At 49.3% G+C, this 24,674-nt stretch overlaps 1 protein-coding gene across 3 annotated transcripts in view; it reads left to right on the top strand.

Moving 5' to 3' along the window:
* The window catches only part of UBR2 (ubiquitin protein ligase E3 component n-recognin 2), a 1,393,714-nt gene that overhangs the window by 1,296,252 nt on the left and 72,788 nt on the right, over window positions 1-24,674 (top strand). The window lies entirely within an intron of this gene.

Here is a 24,674-nt window from a genome sequence, read left to right as displayed (position 1 = left end):
CTCGTCGGACTCGGGGACAGGTAAGTCTAGGCGCCATAAAAAGTCGAAGAAGCGATGGCTTACTTGGACTATCCCTCACCGGTCGCAGGACGCGGTGGAGGGGGAGGTTGGTCACTCCACCGCGGCTCCGGTGGAGCCTCCGTGGTTGTCTGCGGCCTACCCACCTTTCCCGGGTCCGTACGCGACGCAGGAAGAAATACAGGTATTCCTGTTGGCCATGCGCAGAATGTTTTCCACGTCGGATCCTTCCGGAGCGCTTTCGAGCCCCGTGGACCCGCGGGGGCGTTCTGCCCCCATGCTGCGGCCTTTGGCCCCGGCTACGTCGGCACGATACCCTGCGGCACCGCCTGCTCCGGCCTCGGCACCGCCTCCGGCGGATACTGAGTCGAACCTGGATTGGTCTATTACCCCCCGATTCCCATTCCAGGTGGGGAGTTTATCCCATTTCCCCGGGCACCTCATCCTTACCGGCCTCTTCAATGGTCGGTGGACGAAGGGGATTACTGGGAGGGGTCTGAGGACCCTCTCGCAGCTCACTGCGAGGATGAGCCAGAGTGGGAGGGTGATATGCAAAGTCCATGCGATCTGGATTTCTCTCCACACCCTGGTACCACATTCCCCTTGTTCCGTGGCTACGGAGGAGGTTGGGACTTTTTCTCTGGTGTTGCATAGGGCGGCTGAGGCTCTTAACCTCGAGCTCCATTCTGTGCTTATCAAAATTAATCTCCTGACCGAGGTGCTGCAGCCAGCGTCCTCTTCCACGGAGCCGCTGTTGCCCTTCAACGACGCACTTACCGACATCCTGTTGAGCACTTGGAACAAACCTAACACAGGGGTTCCGGTAGATAAGGGTGTAACACGCTGCCATCGCCCGGCGCCAGGCGACCCTAGATTTCTCACACAACACCCGACGCCTCAGAGTCTGGTTGTCCAGGCTTCTGCCTCGCCGAGCGCATTCCCTTCTGCTCCTCTGGACAAGGAATCTAAGAAACTGGAGCAGTTTAGGAAAAAGATGTTCGAGGCATATGAGCTGCAGATTACACACTTGTGCATAGGTCGCCATCTGGTGTTGGACCCGGATGTTTTCAGTTTGTTTTTCCTCTTGGAAAGTCTTTGGAAGTCACGAGTTCGGTGACTCCTCACTTGGATCGTATTGCGCATGGGCTTCGGCTCCATCCTCAGATTGTTTTTTTCCGCCATTGGGCTCGGATGTAATCTTCGCGCTCCGGTTCCGAACAGCTTCCAGTTTAACGATCGACGCGCAATCCTCACCCCAATTCGCGGTATTGTTTTCGATCGTGATCTCCCCACTCGACGCGCCTCTCATCGGCAAGACCTTCCGTTCCAGTCGTCGTCGTCGTCGACGGCGGCCTTCGGGCCTACCCAAGCTCCGGTCCTGGCTAATGGAAAGGACTCTGTTTAAAAAGTGTCCTCGATGTGGGTCAAAATTCCCCCACACCGATCACTACGAGGTGTGCAACCTCTGCCTCTCCCCTGAACACGAGGCTCGAGACTGTCCGGCGTGTAAATCCTTCCGGTCCAAGAAAACGATTAGGGACCGAAGAGCCAGAAGAACCATGGCACACTCTTCAACGGCGATCCCGGACGACATCTTCGGGGAAGGCGTCAATGCTCCAGAACAACACCACACCGACGAGGGACTCGTCAGCGCCTCCGAAGCCAACGATTCAGATGTGGAGGACATCACTCCGGCACAGAGGGTCGTGAGTACTACTCTACCCCCCTCCCCCCCCCCCCCCCCCCCCACACCCTTGCCAGCACTGAAAAAGGCTTCGGTCACGCCTTCGGGCCTCAGCAAGACCAAAGACACTGCTTCCCACACCACACCTTCGGGGCCGGTAAAGAAGCCAATTAAGCCTTCAGGCGGCTCGGGCTCGAGCCAGCCCACTGTCGGAGCCGATAAACACCCTTCGGCACCGAAAAAGAAACCGGCCTCCATCTCGACACCGAGCCCCACACCGGGGTCGAGACTCAGCTCCTCGGCACCGACCCCATCCTCGGTACCGACAAAAACCCACAAGACCACCGGCACCGACATTTCAAAGCCGAAATCCATCTCGGAGCCTACTAAACAACCGGAGCTTCCTAAGCATGGTTCCAAACAACGAACCAGCACCGACAAGCCTAAAAAATCAACGGCCCGACGCCGACGGACCAACCAACCTCTCCAGAACTTTTTACACCGGATCCCTTACTAAAAACATTAACTAAGGATCCCAAAACTGGATATTTAATGCTCACTATCAGAAAGAGACAGTTAGACAAACCTGCTCCGCCTCCACCTCCAAAAAAGAAGGACTCTGCTACCTCCCCTTTCAGACTACCTTCCCCACCACCTCCTCCACCTTCCCCTCCTCCACCTCCTCCACCCCCACCTCATCATTCCCCCACTCCATTCCCGGATGATGATGATCAAGGGGATCCATACGACGACATAGGGGATGTACCCCAAGATATACCTACAGGGGACCCCACTCCCACAGGATCCCCAGACCCATGGGACGATTATAATATCCCTAACGTCCCACAAGACGATCTTTACCCTTCCAGACCTTCTCCACCAGAATACTCCTTGGGGTTCAATCATTTATTGCAAAGGGCGGCACACTACCACGGGGTAGATTTACATACCGACCCAGTGGAGGAGGATTTCCTCCTAGATACATTTGACACCACACATAGGACCACCTCCATATTGCCTATGCTAAACGGTGTTATAAAACATGCGCCAGAGGTCTTTAAGGACCCAGTCAGGGCCAGGGTTATTAACCCGCGCATTGAGAAAAAATATAAAGCCGCCCCAACAGACCCTCCTACATCAGAGGGCTAGCTCCACTAGATTCCTTGGTGGTATCCACAGCACGGAAAAGGGCCAACTCCCAGGCGTCAGGTGACGCACCACCACCTGACAAAGAGTCTAAACTCTTGGATGCATCAGGCAAACGTACTGCATCTCAAGCGGCCAATATATGGCATATCGCCAATACACAAGCACTACTAGCGAGGTATGACAGGGCCCATTTTGACGAGCTAGGAGCCATAATGCACCATCTACCTGATAAATACAAAGCTAGGGCCAATGAGCTAATTCAGGAGGGCAAAACAATTACTAATACCTCCATACGTTGTGCCGTAGACGCAGCAGACACAGCCTCTAGGGCTATCAATACTAGTGTCCTCCTCCGTCGCCATGCCTGGCTAAGGATATCAGGTTTTAAACCGGAGGTACAAGCCTCCATTCTCAACCATCCCTTTGACCAGGAACATCTGTTTGGCCCCAAAGTGGATGACGCCCTAGAGAAAATGAAAAAGGACACTGACACGGCAAAATCCATGGGAGCCTTACAATCTCACCCTCCCAGACGCTCCTTTCGCCACTCTTCCTTTCGGAGCACATCCAGAGGCTACTCCTCAGACACCGCTTCCACTGCATACAAATCCCCTCCACTTCCCCCAGACCATCACACTCCGGTCGGGGGCAGACTCCAACATTTCCTTCCGGTCTGGACTACCATCACCTTAGACAAATGGGTAACACAAATAATTCGGTCAGGCTACTGCCTAGAACTAACATCTACCCCCCAAACATTCCACCCAGACGACGCCTGATGTCACCAGAACATCTGCGGCTACTCAAGCAGGAGGTAATTTCCCTCCTAGACAAAGAGGCATTAGAACAGTTCCAACCAACCAACAAAATATAGGGGTCTACTCCCCTTATTTTCTCATACCAAAAAGGGACGAGACTCTACGGCCCATCCTAGACCTTCGGCCCCTAAACACATACATACACTCAGACCACTTTCATATGGTGACGCTTCAGCAGGTACTTCCGCTACTTTCCCAAAACGACTTCCTCATCACTTTGGACCTAAAAGACGCTTACTTCCACATTCCAGTGCACAAGGCCCACAGGCAGTACCTCAGATTTGTAGTGGACGGCCAACACTACCAATTCAAAGTGCTCCCGTTCGGAGTCACAACCGCACCACGAGTATTCACCAAGTGCCTAGCAGTGGTGGCAGCACATCTGCGAAGACAAAACATTCATGTCTTCCCATACCTAGACGACTGGTTGATAAAAGCCAGTTCATACAGTCAGTGTGTACAACACACACACACACACCACCATCCAGCTACTTCATCAGCTGGGCTTCACGGTAAACCACGAAAAGTCCCATCTCCAACCATCCCACATAAAACAATATCTAAGTGCCACTATAGACACCTCAAAAGCGCTCGCCTACCCCAACCCTGCCAGGATTGCAAGGATTCAGGCTCTACGCGCAAAATTCATAGCACAACACTCCCTTCCAGCTCGGGTGTTCATGCAACTAATAGGGATGATGGCCTCTTGCATCTTCATAGTACCTCACGCAATACTCCAGATGCGTCCTCTCCAAGAGTGCTTAGCGCACCAATGGAACCAGGCCCAGGGTCAATTAACAGATCTGGTGTTCGTAGACGGTCGTACCCATCGCTCTCTGCAGTGGTGGACCACCACAAAACTTTCCAAAGGTCGACCGTTCCTGGACCCGGTTCCACAGATAGTACTAACAACAGACACCTCGCTCTCCGGCTGGGGAGCTCATCTATTACATCTCACCATGCAAGGCAAATGGATACCTCAACAGAAGCTACTCCATATCAACCATCTGGAGTTACTAGCGATCTTCCTAGCCCTGAAATCCTTTCAGACACATTTTGGGCAAAGCAGTCCTAATCCGCACAGACAACATGACAGCCATGTATTATATTCAAAAACAAGGCGGCACACACTCTCCACAGCTCTCTCAATTAGCACAGAGCATATGGAGATGGGCCATACCCCTCAAAATCTTTCTCCTAGCCCAACATGTCCCAGGACTACAAAACACTATAGCAGATCTACTCAGCAGACAAACACAACAACTCCACGAGTGGGAACTTCACCCCGCAAGTTCTTCACCCATACTTTCAAATGTGGGGCCATCCACAGATAGACCTCTTCGCCACCCACGAAAACAAAAAATGCCCAAGCTTCGCCGCCAGATAACCACACCCATTGTCCAAAGGCAATGCGATATGGATGAACTGGTCAGGCAAATTTGCGTACGCTTTTCCGCCTCTCCCACTCATTCCACTAGTAGTGCGCAAACTACAACAGCACTCCCTCATACTAATAATAGTAGTGCCAACTTGGGCCAGACAACCATGGTACACCACACTGCTGGAACTATTGGTAGAACCGCATCAAAAATTACGCCTCTCTCCACACCTCTTAACCCAGAACCATGGAGAGATCAGACACCCGGACCCAGCTCAGATCAACCTTGCGATCTGGCTCCTGAAATCCTAGAATTCAGGTACCTAAATCTTCCCCCTGACTGTATGAACGTCATCAAAGAAGCTAGGCGCCCTACCACTAGAGCGTGCTACGCCGCCAAGTGGAAACATTTTGTTATCTATTGTCATAACAACACCATCAATCCACTAGATGTGTCCATTCAACACATCCTAGGTTACTTACTCCACCTACAAAGGTGCAATCTAGCCTATACGTCCATTCGACTACACCTAGCAGCCATAGCAGCTTACCTACAAAACAGGCAACATCTCTCACTCTTTAGAGTACCTGCCATTAAAGCCTTCATGGAAGGCCTTAAAAGAATAATTACCCCCATAGTGCCACCCTCACCTGTGTGGAACCTAAATATCGTTCTCACCAGACTAATGGGACCTCCTTTTGAACCCCTTCACAAATGTGAACTTCAATTCTTAACATGGAAAAACGCTTTTCTTGTAGCCATCACTTCCCTCAGAAGGGTCAGTGAGATACAAGCATTTACTATTCAAGAACCTTTTCTACAAATGCACCATAATAAGGTGGTTCTCCGTACCAACCCAAAATTCCTCCCCAAAGTCATTTCTCCTTTTCACCTAAACCAATCGATAGAACTACCAGTATTCTTCTCCCAACCACAACCTGTTGCAGAAAGAGCTCTTCACACACTAGATGTCAAACGAGCCTTATTGTACTACATCGAGAGAACACAACCTTTCAGTAAGACCAAACAACTGTTTGTCTCTTTCTCTCCACCACACAAGGGCAACCCCATCTCCAAGTCGGGGATAGCTAGGTGGATTGTCAAGTGTATTCAAATTTGCTACAATTAAGCAAAACTAACACTATCCGTTCCCCCTAAAGCCCATTCTACATGTAAAATAGGGGCTTCAATGGCTTTTCTAGGTAACATCCCATTAGATGACATTTGCAAAGCAGCTACATGGTCAACACCGCACACTTTCACCAAACACTATTGTGTAGATGTGCAAACTAAGCAACAAGCTAGTGTGGGCCAGGCTGTACTCAAAACATTATTTCAAACCACTGCAACAGATACGGGTGGTCGCCGCTAACGGTGGGTACTGCTATATAATCTATGCACAAGTGTGAGATCTGCAGCTCATATGCCTCGAAAAAATATGCTACTTACCAGTATGCATCTGTTCTTGGCATGTAGAGCTGCAGATCTACACACGCTCACCCGCCTCCCCGGCTACCTGTATCTGTTCCAGCTTATCTTATTTAGATAACACACACATGGGCATCTTCACTGTTATTACTACGCTCCATCTTTCCCTGCTGGCGAAAAACAATCTGAGGATGGAGCCGAAGCCCATGCGCAATACCATCCAAGGGAGGAGTCACCGAACTCGTGACTTCCAAAGACTTTCCAAGAGGAAAAACAAACTGCAAACATCCGGGCCCAACACCAGATGGCGATCTATGCACAAGTGTGTAGATCTGCAGCTCTACATGCCAAGAACAGATGCATACTGGTAAGTAGCATATTCCTTTCACTTCTGCTGTTCCGGGTTGCGGGCGGTGAGTACTGCGTGCCTGTTACGCTGCTATTCACATTCTGTGTGGGACACCGTGGCACAGGTGGTGCCTGTGGAAGCTCGGGCGGTGCTCTCACAGGCCATTACCGAAGGGAGAGATGTTGCTAAATTCACTATCCGTTGTGGACTTGACAAGGCCGATTCCCTCGGCAGGGCTCTTTCCACGACGGTGGCGCTACGCCATTACGCTTGGCTCAGACCTACTGGCTTCTCCGGGGATGTCCAGAACACTTTGTTGGACATGCCCTTTGATGGCACACGCCTCTTTGGTGACAAGGCGGATAGCACCCTGGAACGCTTTAAGAACTCTCGGGCTATGGCCCAGTCCTTGGGTCTCGCCACCACGCGCACCCCCTCTGGGTCTGCTTTTTGCTCCTTTCGAGGTCAGGGTCAAGGCGTCTAAGCGCATTCCTTTCAGAACCGCCGGCAAGCGCAGCCGCAGTCTCAGCGCAGCCGTGGTCGTGGAGCCTGCCGTGGTGGGTCCCGAGGCCAGTGGGCGGGTCAATCCACCACCGCCCCTGCCACCACCACCTCAAAACCTTCCTAGTCCGGTGTTTCAGGCCCACCAGACGCCTGTGGGCGGGAGGATTCGCCATCACCTCCCCCACTAGCGAACCATCACTTTGGACAGGTGGGTTCTGCAGATAGTCCGAAGGGGCTACTCCCTCCCCTTCGAGTCTACCCCTCCAGCCATGCCTCCTCAGTACCACCGCATGTCGGGGGATCACTTGGCCCTTCTGCAGCAGGAAGTTGCGGCCCTCTTGGCCAAGGGGGCCATCGAGCGCGTTCCAACACCAGAAGTAGTCTGTAGTTGTTACTCCCACTACTTCTTGGTTCCAAAGAAGGACAAAGGTCTGCGCCCTATCTTAGACCTCCAGAACGTGAATCGCTTCCTCCGGAAGGAGAAGTTCAAGATGCTCACGCATGCTCAGGTCTTGTCTGCCCTAGACCCGCAAGACTGGCTGGTAACGTTGGACTTGCAGGATGCTTATTTTGATATCCCCGTCCTGCCAGCCCACCGACGTTACCTACAGTTCACGGTGGGCCACGAGCACTTTCAGTTCACCGTGCTCCCTTTCGGCCTTACCAGCGCTCCTCGGGTGTTCACGAAGGTGATGGCGGTGGTCGCAGCTCATCTGCGCAGATCAGGGGTTTCAGTCTTTCCCCATCTTGACGACTGGCTGATGAAGGCGGGCTCGCCCCAGGCAGTCGTCTCCCACCTCCAGACTACGGCCGACCTCCTGCATTTGCTGGGGTTTTCCATCAACGTGCTGAAGTCGCACCTGATTCCCTCTCAGAAGCTCCTCTTTGTGAGAAGTTGGCCTGATGTATGATGTCACTAGTTATAGTGTACACCTTATATCAGTCCAAATACCCTTATGGTGATTGGTTGTAAAGTCAACCTTATAGACCAGCTATCCTAGTGGTAGCATGGACAAGAGCAGTCTTAGGCTAAACTCTGAATGGCATGTGAAGCCAGCTGTGATACCATATATAATCCCTTGAATACCAAATGAAAGGACACCACAACAGATATATATATAAAATAAAGTGTATTTATTCTAAGCAAACCCTCAGCACTCTTTATGAGATTAGAGGTAAGTACAACACAGTCTTATTAATGCATACAGTAAGTCACACAGGTAAGTAATACAGTTAGGCCCTAGGGGCCACGCAAACCATGTACTAAGTAAGTGGTATAAGAACCACTGTCACGGAAATAGAATAGGCCTAGGCCTAGGGAATCGCTGGGGCTACACTACACTAGCGTTAGTTAGGAACTGGGAGGCCCACGGGATTCGTGTGCAGAGTGGAAACACTCACGTGTAATGCGTAAAAGTCAATAGCAATAGTACAGTTTAGAAAACGGTAGATTTAGGACACTTCCGGAGTAGCTAGGAAGTTGAGACTTGAAAACTAGACACTAGGATAGTCACTATCCTGATGAGCACCGGAGTACCCAAGTTACCTAGCCCACAGGCTAAACTAGACACTAGGATAGTCACTATCCTGATGAGCACCGGAGTACCCAAGTTACCTAGCCCACAGGCTGCGGGTGCATAGGGGTGAAGATGCGTCGTTTTCGTCGTCGACTCCTATGGATGCCTGAAGAAAGATGCTGACAGGCAGTCAGGGGAGAGTGTCCGGTGGATCCCAAGGCTGGGATCAAGAAGAGAAGAAACCTGCAAGCAGAAGGGACAGAGTCAAGGTCACTAGCCAGTGACCACGTGGAACCAGGAAGGAACCAGGCGATGTCGTGAAGAGTTGCAGGTGAAGGTGAAGCTTGTCGCTGCAGCCAGGAGGACCAGGAAGCGTTGAGGGCGACCAGGAGGCGAGCTGTCCCACGAAGGCTCTTGCTGTCGGCGGCGTCGAAGTTGGACTAGGACTCACCAAGCCTTGGCAAGCGGAACCCACGAAGAACGAAGGACTTGCTTCTGGTGCAGACCAGGAAGGTCTGGGGTGCTCCTTCTTTGCAGAGGAGCGGGAGCCAGTCTGGAGGAGCCAAACCAGCGCAGAAGATTTCAGGGAGCGTCGTCACAAAGGCCACTAGCCAGCGGGCAAGCAACTGGACAGACGCGGCAAGCAGGAAAATGCTGAAGGGCCCCACGCAGGACTCGTGGAGTGTGGGGGGCTGATCTTCGGTGCAGATGGTGCTTGGGGCTTCTCAATCCCCGGTGCACAACTTCGAGGGTACCTCAGAAGCTGCGCTGTAAGTTACTAGCCACTTTTCCCAGGTAGCCGGTCCCACGTCGCTCGTCGCCTCCACGGATCTCAGCTCTGCTGCAGATGTGGATGAGGGTCGGAGAAGTCTGGAAGTCAAGGCTCTGGTCGGGCTCTGCAGTTGGTTCCTCGTAGAACGGTCGCAAAGCAAAGGGTAGTCTCTTGATGGTGCCTGTTTGCACAGGGTAGCCACTCCTTGGCTACAAGGGAGATTCTTCAGTCTTCTTCTTTCGTCGAATGTCGAAGGTCCAGAGTTTCTGTTCAGTTTTGCAGGTTCAGGATAATCTAAAGTCTTGAGGCCCAACTCCCACTCTTATACTAATCTGGGGGGCTGGGATACCTGCTAGGTCACGCCTTATGGGTGGGACCTGGGAGGGGGTGGTTACACCCACTTCCCTTTGTCCAGTTTCGCGCCAGAGCTGGGGCTGGAGTGCCCCAGCGCCGGTTTGAACTGGACTATGCAAGGAACACCTTGTGTGCCCCAGGCATGTCTCATTCCTTTCAGCCCACCCTGCCCCAATACACTAAAGGCTGTCTGGGGAGGTGCTAGCACCTCCCCAAGCAGGAAACCTATTGTCCAGGCCTCCCTGGCTGGGATCACTCCCAGCTGCAGGAGGTCAGACTTGTGTCGTGGCAGCAGCATCCATTTTGTGATGCTGAGGCTTTGGTCAGAGGCTAACAGTTGAAGTATGATTTTAACATGTCTTTCCCTCTAGAAGGGGGGAATAATATTCTCATGTCCAGAAATGGCATGGGGGTGTTATTCCCTAGTGTTAGACACCTTACACGACATGTTTTGATAAAGCCAAACCATAGTTACCATAACCGTTTAAGATTATAAGGCACTTTAAGAGTATATGGTAGGCTATATCATAGAACAGCTATAAGGACATGGTTCCGAAAGCTGCAGACAGGCTCAGCTCATGCTAGAGCACCATCTCACATGTTACCAAGCACTCTGCCTCCAGGATTGTTAAGGCCTGCCATAGGAGTGACTGATAGGTACACATGTGTCTATATATAAGGTAGGTATAGGAATACTACACCTAAGCAAGGGGTGATTACACGACCTTGCCCCAGCTGAGTGATCAGCCAGTTGTGTCTGATTGGAAGGCCAGACCAGGGGTGGCATAATACATGCTGCAGCCCCTGGGAGGCCTAGGGTACACCTATGCCCTGGGTACCTAGGGTACACTGTACAGGGTCCAATAAGGTGATCCTTACCAATTGGTTATGTACCTAGGGTACATGGAGTCCATTTTACAGAGAGAGCAGACAGCCTGAGACCCTGAATGGCAGGATCTCAGGCCAACTAAGTCGAAAAACCAGCTAGACACTAGGCAAAAAGTTGGGGGTAACCATAGTCAGATATCCACCTTCCTACACAACCCCCCCCCCAAACGAAAGGAGATAAGGCTGGCCTTGACAAGGTAAGCCTCTATTGCCTGAGTGGCCATATAAGGAAGAACCAGCACTGGCATGGTTACCCCCTGTCTCATGGTCCACTAAGCAATCCCTCATCCTAAAGATATCATAGGGTCTCCACCATAGGGAATCTCTACCTTTGGTGTGTCTTTGCAAAGTAAAAGGCTGGTGTTGAGATGGAGTACTGAAGTGAGTGTCCCCAAAGTGAGGCCTCAGCTTCCTCCAATCATCCTCCACCATGGATGCCTTTCTTTCTCTAACTGAGTTGCACTGTGCTCTCAGGGTCAGCCTCTGGCTACCTAAAGCTGGGGGCTGGGTCCCTTTTGTGGGCTTACTGGAGGGACAGGTCAGGTTTGGGGCCCTAAGGTCCCATGTTTGCCTGTGCCCAACAGAATCCCTCTGGGGGAGGTCCCTAACTACCTGTGAAGGGGATCCCTCAGGAATGTTTTTACCCATCACCTGGCTAGGGCAACTAACCAGGCAATCCTCATTCTTTTGATGGGGGGGTTCTTGTGGACAGGGGCCCTCTTGGGGTCCACTGGCCTCCCTGACCTCTGCAGCCCTGGGCTGACTGAGGCAGGGTAGAGAGAGGCAGGCTACCTGCACCAGACTGGGTCCCACCTTGGAAGGGGCCACTGACATCAGAGGCTCTGCCAGGCCAGGCCTGGCTACCTCTGGGGCAGTTCCTTCACAAGGGGTGAGGTCAGATCCCTGAGGAGGCTGACCTTTTCCTAATGTCTGGGGAGAGGGAGACTTTTCTTCCTCCCCACTACTCTCTGTTTGTGTGGAGTGATCCATAGTTTCAGGCTTCACTACACCTATATCAGTCTGAGTGTGGGCTGAGACCATTACAGCCTTGCCAACCTTTTCAGGAAGGCACTCAGTTTGTGTTTGAGCTGTGACTGTCACAGCTCTGCCAATTTCTACAGGGAAGTCTGTCTGTGCCTGGGCTGTGGCTACCACTGCCCTTCCAACCTTTTCAGGGAGGAAATCTACTTGGACAGGGGTTGTGGCTGGCACAACCCCACTACCCTTTTTTGAAAGGCCTACCATTTTAGAATGGGTGTTTTGTTCAACCCCAGCCCAAGCTGAGAGTTCTAAGTCATTCCCCAGTAAGCAGTCCACAGGCAAGGTTGGAGACACTGCCACCCTTTTAGGGCCAGTGACACCTCCCCAGCTGAGACATACCTCTGCCATGGGATGACTGTTCTGTTTGCCATCAATGTTAGTCACCTGGTATGAGAAACCAGGCAAAAGCTGCTCAGAGGGAACTAGCCTATGGGCCACCATAGTGATGCTAGCTCCAGTGTCTCTGTAGGCCTCAGCTTTTCTACCATTGATGTAGGGTTCCTGTCTGTACCTACCCAAAGTGTTGGGACAGGCAGTGAAGTTGGCAAACCCCATGCCACCATCACAGACAAGAGTAGCTGCTGCAGGGGAATTGGCTAAGCCAGGATCCCCCTGTGTTCCCCAAGAAAACCCAACCAAATTTTTGGGGGCACTCCCACCACCTGGGGGATTACTGCTGACAGTAATAGGTGGTGTGACAGGAGTAGTTGGAGGAACAGTTTTGTTTTTAGCCTGTGGACAACTGCTGTCAGTTTTCCAATGCCCAGGTGTTTTACACACATGGCAGTAAGGCTTTTTGACTGTGGTAGAGGAGTGAGCTTGGGACCCACCACCCTGTGTGGAGTTTTGGGGCCCTGAGGAAGATTTCTCTTTTGCTTTATCCCCACCCTTCTCTTGAGGCTTGGTGGTATCTTTCTTTTGGTCACCACCCTGATTTTTAGGCCTAATCCTGGTCCTGACCCATTTATCTGCCCTCTTTCCCAATTCTTGGGGAGAGGTCAAATCTGAGTCTACCAGGTGTTGATGGAGAAGCTGGTTCTGACAATTATTAAGGATCTGCTCCCTCATAATCAAGTTGTACAATCCTGTATAGTCCTGCACCTTGCTGCCATTTAACCAACCTTCCAAAGCCTTAGTGGCACAATCCACAAAATCAGACCAGTCCTGTGTCTGTGTCTTCTGGGTGTCTCTGAACAACAACCTATATTGCTCAGTGGTTAAGCCAAACCCATCTATCAGAGCACTCTTCAGGACTTTGTAATTGTTTGCATCCTCATCACTGACTGTGAGGAGCTTGTCTCTACCTTTGTCAGAAAAGGAGAGCCACAAGATAGCTGCCCACTGACTCTGGGGAACCTGCTGTACTTTGCAGGCCCTCTCCAAAGCAGTCATCCACTTGTGGATGTCATCCCCATTCTGATATGGGGGGACTATCTTGCTTAGGTTTCTATGGTCATAAGACCTATCCCTATCTCTAGGAATGTTGCTGCCACCAGTGGGTTCTAACCCACTTAACTTTTGTTCTCTAGCCAGAGCAAGCTTCTCTTTGGCAAGGGCAAGTTCTTCCCTCTGAATCCTCAGATTAGCTTCCCTCATTCTGGCTTTATGCTCCTTTCTCTCAGGTGAAGTCATTCCCCTGTGAGAGGAAGCATTAGAGATGCTAGAAACATGGGAGTGGATGGATTCCCTTGAAGGGGATCTGTCCCTCCTGCTTCTCTGTGAAAGCCTACTTGGGGGTCTGTATGGGGGGACCCCATGCAAACTCCCATGTAAACTTAGGTTAGCCTGGCTAAGTCTCCTTACTTGGCTCTGGCTGTCTACCTCCCCATCTGAAGTCCCATCTGACTCATCTGTGGTGGGTAGACCCTTATCTACAGCTATGGCACCATCCCTGGCAGCTCTTTCAGCATCATAGGCCTCCAGAAGCTCCACTAGCTGTCTAAGGGTAGGGTTGGAACCCTGTTTTATTCCTCTGGAGGTACACAAATGTCTCATCTCCTGGAATGTTAAGGTATCATACCTAGAGGGGGTCTTCTGCAGACCTGCCCCTCCTGAGAGAGCATCTACTTGATCTCCTCCCAGAGGCATGATCTAGTGAGGGTGTGGTGTGTGCACCTACCTACACTAGTTGTTTCTACTAAACCTCTCTAGTAGTTGTAGTCAGGGTGTGTTACTCCCTTCAACCTACAACTACTAAGTCCAGTAGGACTTAAGTATTATAAACTATGTTATATGTACCTAGACAATATCTGTGTGATCTTTCAATTTAGTATCTCAAGATTACAATGGTATTACAACAGCAAGCTCAGATCCCACCGCTGCCACCAATGTGAGAAGTTGGCCTGATGTATGATGTCACTAGTTATAGTGTACACCTTATATCAGTCCAAATACCCTTATGGTGATTGGTTGTAAAGTCAACCTTATAGACCAGCTATCCTAGTGGTAGCATGGACAAGAGCAGTCTTAGGCTAAACTCTGAATGGCATGTGAAGCCAGCTGTGATACCATATATAATCCCTTGAATACCAAATGAAAGGACACCACAACAGATATATATATAAAATAAAGTGTATTTATTCTAAGCAAACCCTCAGCACTCTTTATGAGATTAGAGGTAAGTACAACACAGTCTTATTAATGCATACAGTAAGTCACACAGGTAAGTAATACAGTTAGGCCCTAGGGGCCACGCAAACCATATACTAAGTAAGTGGTATAAGAACCACTGTCACGGAAATAGAATAGGCCTAGGCCTAGGGAATCGCTGGGGCTACACTACACTAGCGTTAGTTAGGAAGTGGGAGGCCCACGGGATTCGTGTGCAGAGTGGAAACACTCACGCGTAATGCGTAAAAGTCAATAGCAATAGTACAGTTTAGAAAACGGTAGATTTAGGACACTTCCGGAGTAGCTAGGAAGTTGAGACTTGAAAACTAGACACTAGGATAGTCACTATCCTGATGAGCACCGGAGTACCCAAGTTACCTAGCCCACAGGCTAAACTAGACACTAGGATAGTCACTATCCTGATGAGCACCGGAGTACCCAAGTTACCTAGCCCACAGGCTGCGGGTGCATAGGGGTGAAGATGCGTCGTTTTCGTCGTCGACTCCTATGGATGCCTGAAGAAAGATGCTGACAGGCAGTCAGGGGAGAGTGTCCGGTGGATCCCAAGGCTGGGATCAAGAAGAGAAGAAACCTGCAAGCAGAAGGGACAGAGTCAAGGTCACTAGCCAGTGACCACGTGGAACCAGGAAGGAACCAGGCGATGTCGTGAAGAGTTGCAGGTGAAGGTGAAGCTTGTCGCTGCAGCCAGGAGGACCAGGAAGCGTCGAGGGCGACCAGGACCAGGAGGCGAGCTGTCCCACGAAGGCTCTTGCTGTCGGCGGCGTCGAAGTTGGACTAGGACTCACCAAGCCTTGGCAAGCGGAACCCACGAAGAACGAAGGACTTGCTTCTGGTGCAGACCAGGAAGGTCTGGGGTGCTCCTTCTTTGCAGAGGAGCGGGAGCCAGTCTGGAGGAGCCAAACCAGCGCAGAAGATTTCAGGGAGCGTCGTCACAAAGGCCACTAGCCAGCGGGCAAGCAACCGGACAGACGCGGCAAGCAGGAAAATGCTGAAGGGCCCCACGCAGGACTCGTGGAGTGTGGGGGGCTGATCTTCGGTGCAGATGGTGCTTGGGGTTGGGGCTTCTCAATCCCCGGTGCACAACTTCGAGGGTACCTCAGAAGCTGCGCTGTAAGTTACTAGCCACTTTTCCCAGGTAGCCGGTCCCACGTCGCTCGTCGCCTCCACGGATCTCAGCTCTGCTGCAGATGTGGATGAGGGTCGGAGAAGTCTGGAAGTCAAGGCTCTGGTCGGGCTCTGCAGTCGGTTCCTCGTAGAACGGTCGCAAAGCAAAGGGTAGTCTCTTGATGGTGCCTGTTTGCACAGGGTAGCCACTCCTTGGCTACAAGGGAGATTCTTCAGTCTTCTTCTTTCGTCGAATGTCGAAGGTCCAGAGTTTATGTTCAGTTTTGCAGGTTCAGGATAATCTAAAGTCTTGAGGCCCAACTCCCACTCTTATACTAATCTGGGGGGCTGGGATACCTGCTAGGTCACGCCTTATGGGTGGGACCTGGGAGGGGGTGGTTACACCCACTTCCCTTTGTCCAGTTTCGCGCCAGAGCTGGGGCTGGAGTGCCCCAGCGCCGGTTTGAACTGGACTATGCAAGGAACACCTTGTGTGCCCCAGGCATGTCTCATTCCTTTCAGCCCACCCTGCCCCAATACACTAAAGGCTGTCTGGGGAGGTGCTAGCACCTCCCCAAGCAGGAAACCTATTGTCCAGGCCTCCCTGGCTGGGATCACTCCCAGCTGCAGGAGGTCAGACTTGTGTCGTGGCAGCAGCATCCATTTTGTGATGCTGAGGCTTTGGTCAGAGGCTAACAGTTGAAGTATGATTTTAACATGTCTTTCCCTCTAGAAGGGGGGAATAATATTCTCATGTCCAGAAATGGCATGGGGGTGTTATTTCCTAGTGTTAGACACCTTACACGACATGTTTTGATAAAGCCAAACCATAGTTACCATAACCGTTTAAGATTATAAGGCACTTTAAGAGTATATGGTAGGCTATATCATAGAACAGCTATAAGGACATGGTTCCGAAAGCTGCAGACAGGCTCAGCTCATGCTAGAGCACCATCTCACATGTTACCAAGCACTCTGCCTCCAGGATTGTTAAGGCCTGCCATAGGAGTGACTGATAGGTACACATGTGTCTATATATAAGGTAGGTATAGGAATACTACACCTAAGCAAGGGGTGATTACACGACCTTGCCCCAGCTTTGTGATCAGCCAGTTGTGTCTGATTGGAAGGCCAGACCAGGGGTGGCATAATACATGCTGCAGCCCCTGGGAGGCCTAGGGTACACCTATGCCCTGGGTACCTAGGGTACACTGTACAGGGTCCAATAAGGTGATCCTTACCAATTGGTTATGTACCTAGGGTACATGGAGTCCATTTTACAGAGAGAGCAGACAGCCTGAGACCCTGAATGGCAGGATCTCAGGCCAACTAAGTCGAAAAACCAGCTAGACACTAGGCAAAAAGTTGGGGGTAACCATAGTCAGATATCCACCTTCCTACACTCTTCATCGGAGCGGTTCTGGATACGGCACAGTTTCAGGTTTATCCTCCCGAACAGCGAGTCCTGATCTATCATGCCAGATGGCATATGCGGGCTCTGCAGTGGGACCTGATGTTTCAGTGGACGCAGCATCGGGGAAACCTGTCCGACTACTTCCAGATCTCAGAGGGCACTGCACAGGACTTGCAGTGGTGGCTCATGGACCAGCGTTGGGTCAGCGGCAGATCCCTCTCCCTTCCCCAACCGGAGCACACAGTAGTGACTGACGCTTCCCTCCTGGGATGGGGCGGCCACATGGGAGAGGCGGACATCAGAGGCCTCTGGTCTCCGGTGGAGTCCAAGCTCCATATTAACCTTTTGGAGCTCAGGGCGATCCTACTTGCCCTGAAAGCAGTCCTTCCCTCTGTCAAGGGGAGAGTAGTGCAAGTGTTCACTGACAAAACCACCGCCATGTGGTACTGCAACAAGCAGGGCAGGGTGGGGTCGTGGACCCTATGTCAGGAGGCTCTACGTCTCTGGACGTGGCTGGAACGTCACAGCATTTCCTTGTTGTTTCAACACCTGGCAGGTACCCTGGACGCCAGGGCGGACAAACTCAGCCGCAGGTGCATGTTGGATCACGAATGGCGTCTTCACTCAGAGGTGGCACAAGGTTTCTTTCTGCACTGGGGAGAACCTTGGTTAGATCTATTTGCCACCGAAGAGAACGTGCAATGTCAGCAGTTCTGCGCGTTGGATTTTCCAAGACGGCACTCGCTCGGATACGCTTTTCGTCGCGAGTGGAGTTGCGGTCTATTGTACGCCTTTCCGCCTATACCACTTCTGCCCAGAGTGCTGAAGAAGATCAGACGTGACCAGGCCCAAGTCATTCTTGTCACACCGGACTGGGCTCGAAGAGTTTGGTATCTCGAGCTACTCAGTATGAGCGTGGATCCCCCGATCCGACTGCCTCTTTGGGAAGATCTTGTGTCGCAGCAACAGGGGACGGTCCTCCACCTGAACCTGTCCAGCCTCCACCTCCTTGCGTGGAGATTGAGCGGCGACAGCGGATTCCATTTGACTTGCCTCCTGAAGTCTGTAATGTGATTGTGGCAGCCAGACGTCCCTCCACTAAAATGGTATACGCCAGTCGGTGGAAAAAATGTGTGGCATGGTGCACAGCGAAAGCTATAGATCCTCTTGCTGCCCTTCTTTCTGAGGTCCTGTTGTTCCTTCTCTCTTAGCCCAGCAGGGCTCTGCTCTGGGCACTATCAAGTGCTAACTTTCTGCTCTCTCAGCCTTTCTTAGGCTGCCTGATTAGCCCTCTCTTGTCAAGTCCCCGGTTGTCAATAGATTTCTCAAAGGCATTACTCACCCTTTCCCTCCCATTCTCAATGGCTCAATGGGACTTGAACCTGGTTCTCACATACTTGATGTGCGCTCCCTTTGAGCCTCTTTATAACTGTCCTTTGCGGTTATTAACTTTGAAAACTGTCTTCCTGGTGGCCATCACCTCCGCTCGACGGGTGAGTGAACTCCAAGCTCTTTCCTGTAAACCTCCTTTCCTGGCGATTCATCCGGACAAGGTTGTGCTTCAACCACGTCACTCCTTTCTACCAAAAGTAGTCTCTGCCTTTCATCTCAGGCAAACTGTCACTCTGCCTACTTTCTTTCCGCCTCCGCACCCTTCAAGAGAAGAGGAGAGGCTCCACCGTCTGGACCCAAAACGTGCGCTTTCGTTCTGTCTCAACCGCACACAACAGCTCCGGGTGGATGACCAGCAATTTGTTGGTTACGTGAGTGCCAAGAAAGGCCGGGCTGTGCACAAGCGAACTATCTCCCGATGGGTTGTCTTGTGCATTAAAGCCTGTTACTCTCTGGCTAAAAATGAACCTCCGGTTGGGCTACGTGCCCATTCTACCAGGGCAACAGCAGCTACTACAGCATTGGGACGCTGTGTCCTCCTGCAAGACATCTGTCAGGCAGCCACTTGGGCCTCATTGCATACTTTCACTAAGCACTATTGCCTTGACAGTCAGGTCCGGAGAGACTGCTTCTTTGGCACTTGTGGTATCTAAGGGTGAACCTACATATCACAGGGGCGTATTCACTCACACAGATATGCCCACACTTGTGTATAATGCACCTGCCGTAGGGCTGTAAGACCTGCTGTAGAGGTGACTTACCTATACCACATTCACGGTTGTGTAGGCATGGTACATAGGGATGTGTGCCATGTCACCTCTTCACTTTTCTCTGCACCAAGACATGCAGGCTGCAATCACAGTTTGCATGGACTTGGCAAGGGGTCCCTTAGGGTGGCACAATTCGAGCTGCAGCCCTTAGGGGCCCTCTTAAGATCAAGGCCCTAGGTACCAGGGACTTACATGGAGTCTAAAGTCATGCCAATTGTGGAACAATTATACAGTTTAAGGAAAGAAAACTGGTTCTGAGGACCTGGTTAGCAGGAACTTAGTATGCTTTCAGTCAAAGTTGCATCAGATACCAGGCAAAATATGGGGTGTACTGCCACCAAGTCCAGTTGCCTACAATATACAAATCAAACAAGCATTGGCATAGCCAATAGATCTCGCCTTTGGGACATTATAAGGGTTTTGCCATGCAACAGTTGTTGTTGCACCAAGGATATTGTGCTGCATAACTAAATACTTATAAGGTCCCAAAAGTGAGACCTATTGGCTATGCCAATGCCTGTTTATACGAGCTTTCGCTAGCTCAGCAGTTGGTAGAGCGGAGGACTGTAGTGGAGTGACTGACATCCTTAAATAATTCCAAGGGTAAGGCGGGGGAACCAGGCAGCGCTGGATGAAGTTTTACAGATAACAATGGAGTGGGCCGGTTATGGCACATTGTTCCCCGTGCCTGTAATTATGGTCGACGTTGGGTGCTCAGATGAAGCGATGCAGTACTGCAAGCTTCGCTTACATTTAAGAATAAAAACGCAAGCGTAGTGCAGGCTTCAGTTACACTTAATAGTTAAAGCTCAGGCAGTAGAGCACACTTTGATGGACAGACGACAGAGGCAGAGCTACATGCTTGGAAGGAGAGGCCCACGGGGGCAGAGGGGTCGGAGGGGAGGGGGGACAAGAACAAGGAGTGGGAGAGAAGAAACTCTTGCACTAACAGATTAACAGGAAGAGGCGGGGGGCTTAATAAGACTCTGGAGAGTCTTCACCACAGCTCTCGGAGCCGAAGTTATAAACAAGCAGGAACTGTCTTTTCTTGTAAATGGTGTAATTTCGTTTTAATGTTCAGCGCGGGACGGGATGATCTCAACTAGGGGATCCAGGGTACTGGGTTAAGCTTCAGAGATAACAGGCAACACCCTGTGATTCTGGGCAAGTCGCTTAATCTCCCCCTATATAAATATTAAAATAAATACATGAGGCTTTATGTAACGCAATTCGTGCCCAATTTAAAGCGCTCTGATACCTGTTGCAAAAATTCAGGTTAAAAGGGAAACAAGTAATAACGGGGTTGCACACACGACGTTTTCCCTTCTGTGACGATGGGGCTGAAAACGCCCCAATAGCGTGAATTCATATTGTCAAACAACGACACTAGCATGCCGGGAGGGGGAGATTAGGCAGGTGATAGTCGGACTGGAAGATGCAGGAAGGAAGGGGAATAAAGATGCAGGAACAGGAGGTCGCCTAAGGAATAGGCGGTCGACCTCCACTATCGGATCAAGGGAGCTGGGTTAACTTTCAGAGATAACGGTCAACACCCTGTGATTAGGGGCAAATGGCTTACTGCCCTCCCCCATATATATTTTAATAAATAAAGGTGGCATTATGTAACGCACGTCCTGCTCGGGTAAAGCGCTCTGATACTTGGCGCAAAATTCTTGTTAAAAAGGGAAACTGGTAATAAACAGTTTTGCACACACAACGATTTCCCTTCAGTGACAATGGAGCTAAAAACGCTCCAATACCGGGAATACATGTCAAATAAACAAGTATGCCAGGGCCATAAGTGGGAAGAACAAACTGGGGGTTATTTCAAAGGGACGTGGCTAATATAACCAAGGGCATGGCTTACATTACATAAGATAACAAGCGGCCGCGATCAAACATCAAAGCGAAAGTGAAAGTAATCGCGGTCATGCACGGCGCCCGCGCACATGCACTGTAGCTCTAGGCTGGCCTGGTAGCACTTTTTGGAGCCCTCTCAAAAAGTCTCGCCAGACCAGCGCATGCGCTGGGTCAAGCGAGACCTAAAAAGGAGATGAAAGAAATGTCACAGTGCAAATCTCAACTTTAAAAAAAATCCTTTTTCGTGTTCGGCTTTCATTTGTAATGGAGCTGTGAAAAGGGCAATCAAAACAAATGTACAGCTTCCAAGAAATAATTAAACTTCGGTGACTTTCAGTGAGCTTGTAAGTGGGATCTGTTACATTCAGGTGCTACTGATTTAAAAAAATGATTACACTGCTGGGGTAATGTGTCAAGTGTAATGACATACTCTGTACGAAATAGAATTAATGGCGATAAGCTTGATACCTCAAGACTTAAACACTGAACAGCCTTAGCTTACCAGTGTCCATGTTTACACAAAGGGCTGGTATCTCTCTCGGATTGTCTGCAGGAGCCCCCTTTTAACTCTAATGCATGGAGGTGAGGGGCACCAAAGTACACTGTGAGTAGCCAAGTCTAGGTTGCCCCTCTCCCATCCTGCAACATTTTAAAAACAAGCACTGGCTAAGGCAATAGGTCTGGTATTGGCTGCCAGTGTATTGGCTTTGGCTATTCTTATATTCAACTGGTATGGTTTATTGTTGGGGAAGCTGCCGGGACCTCCTCATTCCAAAAGAAAACGTTAGCTAAAGGCAAAAATATTTTTGGGGGGGTCTCAAAAAAGCGCACATTACCATAAGTAGTCCCTGCCACTGAAAGGAACTACTTTGTGTGTGAATGTGCCTTGTGAAAGGGCAGGATGCTGTAACTCACAGAGAAGTCAGCCAATAGCTGATGTGTGTTGTCTCGTTGCCCCATGATGCATGCTGGAGTGGGTGGAACAAAATTGTGAATGACGCAACAACAGACTAATGAATGAAGTCTGACTTGAAAACCCCTTTAGGTAACTGTTATACACACATTTTTAGTTCAATCCATACCATAGGTCTTTTCTTACACCATACCTAAAAAGGCCAATCGTCTGGCGTTGTTTACCAGCCTTTTTCCTTTGCTAAAGATTTTTTTTTTTTAATATAATGTTTTTTGTAATTATTTATTACAAATAGATAGGATTGAAAAGACAGGTAAAGAGGGTCGTATTGATAGATTGTGTTGCATAGATAGATAGATCAGTTGGTATAGATAGGGTGCTGATAGTTGCAGAGATGGAGAGGGTTGCCTAGATAGAGTTGCAATAGTAGAGGGATGGATGGATGGGTAGATAACGAGATAGCTAGAGAGATAGATACATCGATTATAGATGAATAGATGATGATAGGTAGATTATGGATGAATAGATGATGATAGATACATTTTAGATTGATAGAACAAGAAATTTGAATTGGCAGCAGAGCTAAAATTAGAAATCTATTAGTTAAATATCTATATAATCAGGACAAACAAGCACTGAAAGCACACCAGAAAGTCATACAAGCAGGGCATACAGACTAGATGGAATTACAAATATAGCGACATACGGAAGCAAACTAGAAAGCCATACAAGCAGGACATACAGGCTAATCTGGTTTACAAATATAACTTTAATCCTCAATTGAAATATATACCAGATCACATACGGGAAGGCAATTATAAATGTGCTTCATTGCACGCATGCTAAAAAAAAATGATCACTTTATGAAGAACAGTTTTAAATGAAAGCAATTTGGTATACTGTGGAATAGCAGTATTCAGGTAAACAAAGGCCACTCAAAATAAACTTAAAACACCATTAGCAGGAGAAAGGAACTGTTAAAACTGGACAGTGAACATTGCTCAATATGGAAGAGCTGGTAGAAAGTGGCCTGCTATCACATCACACTCTAAATACAAAGCAACACCAAAGCAATTAAGTAAAAACACTGGCACTGAAGAGGACTACCTAGTGTGTGGATGTGGTCCTTGTGCAGGAGCAAAATGCAATCACTCAAAGTGAAGTTATCCAGTGGCTGAAGCGGGATGACCCCATCCCATCCTGTAAATAGATTTGCAGAGGTAGCCCGACTGATAGAGTTGCACAGATAGGTAGGTAGGTAGATTGATAGGACGGTAGATAGGTAGGTGCTAGACAGGTAGCTAGAGAGGTGGACAGATAGAGAGGTAGAGAGACAGGACAGGAAAGTGCAATCAATTTTACTGCTTTAATTTGTACTGTAATAGTTAAATGTGAATATAAACATGACTTAAAAGACCATTAAAAACAAAATAGGAAGTCATGCAAGCAGGGCATAGAGACTAAATGGGTTTACCAGTATAACCGTATTAATCAATTAAAATGCATGCCAGCATGACAAATAGGAGTGCAGTTATAAATGCACCTCCCTATATGCGTACTAAAAATGAGGATTACTTAAAAAAAAAAAAACACATACGCACAAAAAAAACGTTTTCAAAGAGGACACAATCTGGTATGCTGTGAAATAGCAGCAGTCAGATAAACAGAAGCCACTCCAAAAGGAATTTCCAACAGCTTTAGCAGGAGACGGGAACTTAGAAAGCTAGATCGTGCCCATGCTCACATCAAAAACGGAGAGAGCTGGTAGAAAGTGTTCTGCTATCACATTTGGCTATAAAATCAAAAATAAATCTAAAGTAATAATAAATTAAAAACAAAAAACTGAAGTGTACTACATTCTGTGTAGGTGTTACAGACCAATGCATAGAGAATACTGGCTGAAAGCCAACTGAAGTAGGTATAGTATGCATATAATTTTAGTAAAAGTAGAAGGTCTTGGCAAAGGCCAGACGAAATGAAAGATAATTGGAGATGAGTGTCTTATAGTGACGTACAGTGCGAGAGAACTTGCAAGACTCTAATCACCAATTTCAATTTTTTGGGGTTTCATATTATGCAAAAAAACTTAATTTTACAGTGCTAATGTTAAGTATGTTTAAAGAGCAGCATGTTTTAGTGTTGGTGGCATGCCAAAGCATTGTTTGATTGCAAACTGTAAAAGTTTTTTCTAATGTTCCATGGCATGACACTGTTTAACAGTAAGAAAGACACGTGTTTGCATAAATTATGCTGTATTTCCTCCTTTAAGCAATGCCTTCTTACTGCACTTCGAATGTGAATGCTGATTAGTGCTTAATTTGAACCGGTGGTTTCAGGGGCTCGACAACGGCACTTACATGTCAAAACCGGTGCTTGTGACAATCTGCCACAAGGTGGTGTTGTCTATATACATTACAAATGACTATTACGTGCCTCCCCAGACATTCTCATAGCTTTGGGGGCCTGATTTTTTTTGTTTAAATTTGTTTTATTAAATTTTGTATTTTTTTCCACAACACTTTATACATCCGCAACACAGCGCAATTTATACATTAAAACTGTTTGGAGTACATTTGTTGCGTAGTGCATCTCAGCTGCTAGTGTCAGATTCAAGTCCAGTGCGCTGACCGCAGGTGCGATGTCTTGGTGGTCAAATCTTAAATATTTTCCAGCATAACATTGATAAAAC

Source organism: Triturus cristatus, chromosome 6 (assembly GCF_964204655.1).
Source record: "Triturus cristatus chromosome 6, aTriCri1.1, whole genome shotgun sequence".
NCBI lineage: Eukaryota > Metazoa > Chordata > Amphibia > Caudata > Salamandridae > Triturus > Triturus cristatus.
Note: the sequence above shows the minus strand (reverse complement) of the source record. Positions and strands in the feature narration are given on the sequence as shown.